This window comes from Salmo trutta, chromosome 33 (genome assembly GCF_901001165.1).
Source record: "Salmo trutta chromosome 33, fSalTru1.1, whole genome shotgun sequence".
NCBI classification, from domain to species: domain Eukaryota; kingdom Metazoa; phylum Chordata; class Actinopteri; order Salmoniformes; family Salmonidae; genus Salmo; species Salmo trutta.
Window position 1 is genome coordinate 22296996 of NC_042989.1, and position 7156 is coordinate 22304151.

The 7156-nt window shown below is 42.3% G+C and overlaps 1 long non-coding RNA gene across 1 annotated transcript; it reads left to right on the forward strand.

Annotated features, from left to right (window-relative positions):
* The first annotated feature begins 796 nt into the window (after positions 1-796).
* On the forward strand, positions 797-6815 carry LOC115172133 (uncharacterized). The gene is made up of 4 exons (XR_003871392.1): positions 797-825; positions 2425-2477; positions 5588-5846; positions 6582-6815. It is a non-coding gene; the product is annotated as an uncharacterized LOC115172133 (long non-coding RNA).
* Positions 6816-7156: the final 341 nt, after the last annotated feature.

The following is a 7156-nucleotide window of genomic DNA, read 5'->3' on the forward strand; positions in this document are numbered from 1 at the left end:
CCAGTATAAGGGTTAATTGTTATTGTAGTTTGGTCAGGACGTGGCAGAGGGTATTTGTTTTATGTGGTTCGGGGTGGTGTGTTAGTTAGGAGGGCGTTTGATTTATTATTTCCGGGTTTTGAGTTATGGTCTATGTTGATGTATTTCTATGTGTAGTCTGGTTTATGTATTTCTATGTTAGGTTGATTGGGTTTGGGACTCTCAATTGGAGGCAGGTGTTTCCTCGTTGCCTCTGATTGAGAGTCCTATATATGGGTAATTTTTTGGTGTAGGTTTTGTGGGAGATTGTTCCTTGTCTAGCGTGTATGAGCCTGAGAAGACTGTTCGGTGATCGTGAGTTTGTTTTGTTGTTTTTTGTGTTCATTTTGATTTAATAAATGTTCAAAATGAACAAACACAGTCCTGAATTATGCATAAATACGTTTCTGGAAATGTTCAACTGCCACAGGTGGTTGCCCAGTGAAAAGAAGCCAACTATCTATGTCTCCTTAATTATCCTGTTTTCTGCTTGGTAACATTTATAGTAGATTCTTCTAGAGATTGTTGAATTGAGTTACCTTTTACACAAATGTAACACCTTTGCATTCTCTCTGACAGACAGATATACCTCCCAGCACAATGTGTCTATGCAATGTCAAAAAGCACAAACATGTCACCGGATGTTATTGTTGTACAAAATTTTCTCTGAAAAAGACGTATGCTTAATGCTCATTTTACATACGATAACAAGGCTCTGCGCCAGTGGCCTGGCTAACAAAACAACATAAAATGAACCTTGTGCTTATTTCCATTGCAGGTTCTTTTGCCACCTATTATGAGACTGAGGTGAGCGTATCTCTTAGGTTTATCTGAGATCATACAGTGGGGGAAAAAAGTATTTGATCCCATGCTGATTTTGTACGTTTGCCCACTTACAAAGAAATGATCAGTCTATAATTTTAATAGTAGGTTTATTTGAACAGTGAGAGACAAAATAACAAAAAAATCCAGAAAAACGCATGTCAAAAATGTTATAAAATGATTTGCATTTTAATGAGGGAAATAAGTATGACCCCTCTGCAAAACATGACTTAGTACTGGGTGGCAAAATCCTTGTTGGCAATCACAGAGGTCAGACGTTTCTTGTAGTTGCACACATCTCAAGAGGGATTTTGTACCACTCCTCTTTGCAGATCTTCCCCAAGTCATTAAGGTTTCGAGGCTGACGTTTGGCAACTCGAACCTTCAGCTCCCTCCACAGATTTACTATGGGATTAAGTTCTGGAGACTGGCTAGGCCACTCCAGGACCTTAATGTGCTTCTTCTTGAGCCACTCCTTTGTTGCCTTGGCCATGTGTTTTGGGTCATTGTCATGCTGAAATACCCATCCACGACCCATTTTCAATGCCCTGGCTGAGGAAAGGAGGTTCTCACCCAAGATTTGACGGTACATGGCCCCGTCCATCGTCCCTTTGATGTGGTGAAGTTGTCCTGTCCTCTTAGCAGAAAAACTCCAAAGCATGTTTCCACCTCCATGTTTGACGGTGGATGTGGTGTTCTTGGGGTCATAGGCAGCATTTCTCCTCCTCCAAACACGGCGAGTTGAGTTGATGTCAAAGAGCACCATTTTGGTCTCATTTGACCTCAACACTTTCACCAGTTGTCCTCTGAGTCATTCAGATGTTCATTGGCAAACTTCAGACGGGCATGTATATGTATTCTTGAGCAGGGGGACCTTGCCGGCGCTGCAGGATTTCAGTCCTTCACGGCGTAGTGTGTTACCAATTGTTTTCTTGGTGACTATGGTCCCAGCTGCCTTGAGATCATTGACAAGATCCTCCTGTGTAGTTCTGGGCTGATTCCTCACCGTTCTCATGATCATTGCAAGTCCACGGGGTGAGATCTTGCATGGAGCCCCAGGCCGAAGGAGATTGACAGTTATTTTGTGTTTCTTCCATTTGCGAATAATCGCACCAAATGTTGTCACCTTCTCACCAAGCTGCTTGGCGATGGTCTTGTAGCCCATTCCAGCCTTGTGTAGGTCTACAATCTTGTCCCTGACATCCTTGGAGAGCTCTTTGGTCTTGGCCATAGTGGAGAGTTTCGAATCTGATTGATTGATTGCTTTTGTGGACAGGTGTCTTTTTTACAGGTAACAAGCTGCGGTTAGGAGCACTCCCTGTGTGCTCCTAATCTCAGCTCGTTACCTGTATAAAAGACACCTGGGAGCCAGAAATCTTTCTGATTGAGAGGGGGTCAAATACTTATTTCCCTCATTAAAATGCAAATCAATTTATAACATTTCTAACATGCGTTTTTCTTGATATTTTTGTTGTTATTCTGTTTCTCACTGTTCAAATAAACCTACCATTAAAATTATAGACTGATCCTTTCTTTGTCAGTGGGCAAACGTACACTGACACATATTTTTTTACCTCACTGTAGGGGACACAATCTTGGAGAACCATGCAAAGAAATGTCGCTGGAGGAGAAAGCGGGTAAGCCTTTTTGTAAAATTAGTTTCCGTGTAACACTAGGTCTATTAATCCTGGTCCTTGGAATAAAAAGTGCATACATGGCTCTATACATGTTTCATGTTACATATTTCATGTTATATATTTGAGTCTAGAAGAGTAGAACGAAAACCGACTTTGAATTCCACCCACCTAGTCTAGATTAGCTGCTATAGCCCCTGTCGTTCCATTAATCACCTGGTCTAGATTATCTGCTATAGCCCCTGTCGTTCCATTAATCACCTGGTCTAGATTAGCTGCTATAGCCCCTGTCGTTCCATTAATCACCTGGTCTAGATTAGCTGCTATAGCCCCTGTCGTTCCATTAATCACCTGGTCTAGATTAGCTGCTATAGCCCCTGTCGTTCCATGAATCACCTGGTCTAGATTAGCTGCTATAGCCCCTGTCGTTCCATTAATCACCTGGTCTAGATTAGCTGCTATAGCCCCTGTCGTTCCATTAATCACCTGGTTTAGATTAGCTGCTATAGCCCCTGTCGTTCCATTAATCACCTGGTCTAGATTAGCTGCTATAGCCCCTGTCGTTCCATTAATCACCTGGTCTAGATTAGCTGCTATAGCCCCTGTCGTTCCATTAATCACCTGGTCTAGATTAGCTGCTATAGCCCCTGTCGTTCCATTAATCACCTGGTCTAGATTAGCTGCTATAGCCCCTGTCGTTCCATTAATCACCTGGTCTAGATTAGCTGCTATAGCCCCTGTCGTTCCATTAATCACCTGGTCTAGATTAGCTGCTATAGCCCCTGTCGTTCCATTAATCACCTGGTCTAGATTAGCTGCTATAGCCCCCGTCGTTCCATTAATCACCTGGTCTAGATTAGCTGCTATAGCCCCCGTCGTTCCATTAATCACCTGGTCTAGATTAACTGCTATAGCCCCCGTCGTTCCATTAATCACCTGGTCTAGATTAGCTGCTATAGCCCCTGTCGTTCCATTAATCACCTGGTCTAGATTAGCTGCTATAGCCCCTGTCGTTCCATGAATCACCTGGTCTAGATTAGCTGCTATAGCCCCTGTCGTTCCATGAATCACCTGGTCTAAATGAGCTGCTATAGCCCCTGTCGTTCCATTAATCACCTGGTCTAGATTAGCTGCTATAGCTCCTGTCGTTCCATGAATCACCTGGTCTAGATTAGCTGCTATAGCCCCTGTCGTTCCATTAATCACCTGGTCTAGATTAGCTGCTATAGCCCCTGTCGTTCCATTAATCACCTGGTCTAGATTAGCTGCTATAGCCCCCGTCGTTCCATTAATCACCTGGTCTAGATTAGCTGCTATAGCCCCCGTCGTTCCATTAATCACCTGGTTTAGATTAGCTGCTTTAGCCCCCGTCGTTCCATTAATCACCTGGTCTAGATTAGCTGCTATAGCCCCCGTCGTTCCATTAATCACCTGGTCTAGATTAGCTGCTATAGCCCCCGTCGTTCCATTAATCACCTGGTCTAGATTATCTGCTATAGCCCCCGTCGTTCCATTAATCACCTGGTCTAGATTAGCTGCTATAGCCCCTGTCGTTCCATTAATCACCTGGTCTAGATTAGCTGCTATAGCCCCTGTCGTTCCATTAATCACCTGGTCTAGATTAGCTGCTATAGCCCCTGTCGTTCCATGAATCACCTGGTCTAGATTAGCTGCTATAGCCCCTGTCGTTCCATTAATCACCTGGTCTAGATTAGCTGCTATAGCCCCTGTCGTTCCATTAATCACCTGGTCTAGATTAGCTGCTATAGCCCCCGTGGTTCCATTAATCACCTGGTCTAGATTAGCTGCTATAGCCCCGTCGTTCCATTAATCACCTGGTCTAGATTAGCTGCTATAGCCCCCGTCGTTCCATTAATCACCTGGTCTAGATTAGCTGCTATAGCCCCCGTCGTTCCATTAATCACCTGGTCTAGATTAGCTGCTATAGCCCCCGTCGTTCCATTAATCACCTGGTCTAGATTAGCTGCTATAGCCCCCGTCGTTCCATTAATCACCTGGTCTAGATTAGCTGCTATAGCCCCCGTCGTTCCATTAATCACCTGGTCTAGATTAGCTGCTATAGCCCCCGTCGTTCCATTAATCACCTGGTCTAGATAAGCTGCTATAGCCCCTGTCGTTCCATTAATCACCTGGTCTAGATTAGCTGCTATAGCCCCCGTCGTTCCATTAATCACCTGGTCTAGATTAGCTGCTATAGCCCCCGTCGTTCCATTAATCACTTGGTCTAGATTATCTGCTATAGCCCCTGTCGTTCCATTAATCACCTGGTCTAGATTAGCTGCTATAGCCCCTGTCGTTCCATTAATCACCTGGTCTAGATTAGCTGCTATAGCCCCCGTTGTTCCATTAATCACCTGGTCTAGATTAGCTGCTATAGCCCCCGTCGTTTCATTAATCACCTGGTCTAGATTAGCTGCTATAGCCCCCGTCGTTCCATTAATCACCTGGTCTAGATTAGCTGCTATAGCCCCCGTCGTTCCATTAATTACTTGGTCTAGATTATCTGCTATAGCCCCTGTCGTTCCATTAATCACCTGGTCTAGATTAGCTGCTATAGCCCCTGTCGTTCCATTAATCACCGATTGCTGTACTTTGTTGGAACACTAATTGCCTCTGTATCAGAACTGCAATGACTGTTTTACTGAAAATTACAGTAATCAAGCTTGTTTTCACGTTTAGGCAAAAACTATGTCTCCTACTCTAGTCCACATGCCTGTAGCTCTATGCACTGACAGCATCACATGCAAAACTTGTAGACTATCTTGTTTCATTATAATGACCTTTGGGTAGGTTTTTGTGGGTGATACATTGAGTTCATGTAGCCAAAGGCATGTGGAGCCCCTTTCAACCAGGTGGATAAAATTCTACTATTATTTTCACAATAGTCCAATAATACCAATAATCTCAGTAATTTCATAAGATATTAAAAAGTGTTTGGGGGAACTACAATCAAGGTAAGTGATAAATGTCAAAGGTTGGAATTCCCCTTTACTATTTCTCATTCTGGGGTTGGTGGGGAAAGGTTCTGATTTTATATGAATATGAATGACTTGAGACTGATGCATTTGTTTAATATGTTATATTGGTTCTAGATGCATGGTCGAGAGTGCTTGCAGAGGATGAGAAAGACATTTGGAGAGGAGTTAATGTGGACATATACATGTCCGCGCACAAAGTGGTCCATTATCGGAGATTTACGGGATATGTGCAAGGCCGAACACTGCTTGACAGACACATGGCCACAAATTTCCAGAAACCAGACGTTTTCAGACTTGTGAACTGGAGTGTTTGACCTGTAAATGTGCCTTTTCGTGCAGTGATTGAAAAAAAGATGAAAAGTGGATCAAAAAGGTGACTTTTTAAAATCATCCTACAGAGGTTCATCCAGGTCAGATTTTTTTTTTTTACATGATCGCAAAGAGCAGATTGTAAGATTTCTAAAGCACCTACATGCATGGGCTCTTTCAAAATATAACTTTTTTGTTATATGAAAGGGGTTCAACATGTTCCGTGACACTCAAGTTGTAATCTTACTATAAAATATACAAGTGTTGACTGTGATCAGGGCAGGGGAATGTAAGTGTGTCTTGTCTGTTTAATGAACAAAATAACAAACTTTATGATTTAATTTGCATTTGACAACCATGTAGCCTAGCACAGACCAGTAACATAACTCAACTGAAAATTTGCTGTTCTATTATTTTAAAAGTACATTTTATTAGTCTTATAATGTTTCTTAGGACCAGCCTAAACAAATGAATAATGGATTTCTTTGTGATGGTGTATATTCAATGGCTTTAATAAAATGGACGCCCACCCACATCAGCCTACCCCTGCTCATACTCGTCAACTGTGCCAGCATGTGCACAGTAGGTATAAAAGGCTTATGCCGGCAAGAATGTGGTAAAAATGGGACTTTGAAATTGGGGCATATAAACATTGCCCAATTTTTATTTCATGCAACACACCGTAAATCCTCTGTGAAAAGTGTAGAACTAAGTAGTATGTAAAGCAGGATGTTAAAGCATGGGGCTATGTAGGGGATTTCCCTGCTCCAGGCTAATAAGTCATTGTGTCCTTTCACAGGCTAATGTGCTGACAGTGGGATTCAAAAGGAGCCTCAGCCACCTGCAGATGGGCCAGGGCCAGGGAGGATGACATCACCCTGGACAAAAGGACCCTTCTGAACTCAAGCTGTGAGGCTTTGATTATGGCAATTCACCACCAGGGTTGGCTGACCACTGCATACAGTGACCTATGGTAGGAAGGAATGTCATAAAACCTCTTTTAATCAAGAACCCCACTTTAAACCCTATAGGAACTGACCCATTAACCCCTTACACTGTAAAAAAAAATAAAAAAAAATAAAAGTAATTATTATTAAGTAACTGGTTCCAAAGCCTTTTTTTTGTTTACTCAACTTTTCAGTCCAAGTGTTAACTGAACAAAATAAAAATTGTTGGCCCAAGCTTAGCTCCAACTTGAGACTTTAACAAAAATTCTGTCAATTTAAAATGTGTTTGCCCAACTTGTCTCATATGTTCATTCAACTATAAATTATTATTTGGGCATCTTAACTAAAAAAGGCTGTGCAACTGGTCACACACACACAAACATTGCTTTTAACGTACAATATTTTCATTTTATATACATATTTGACA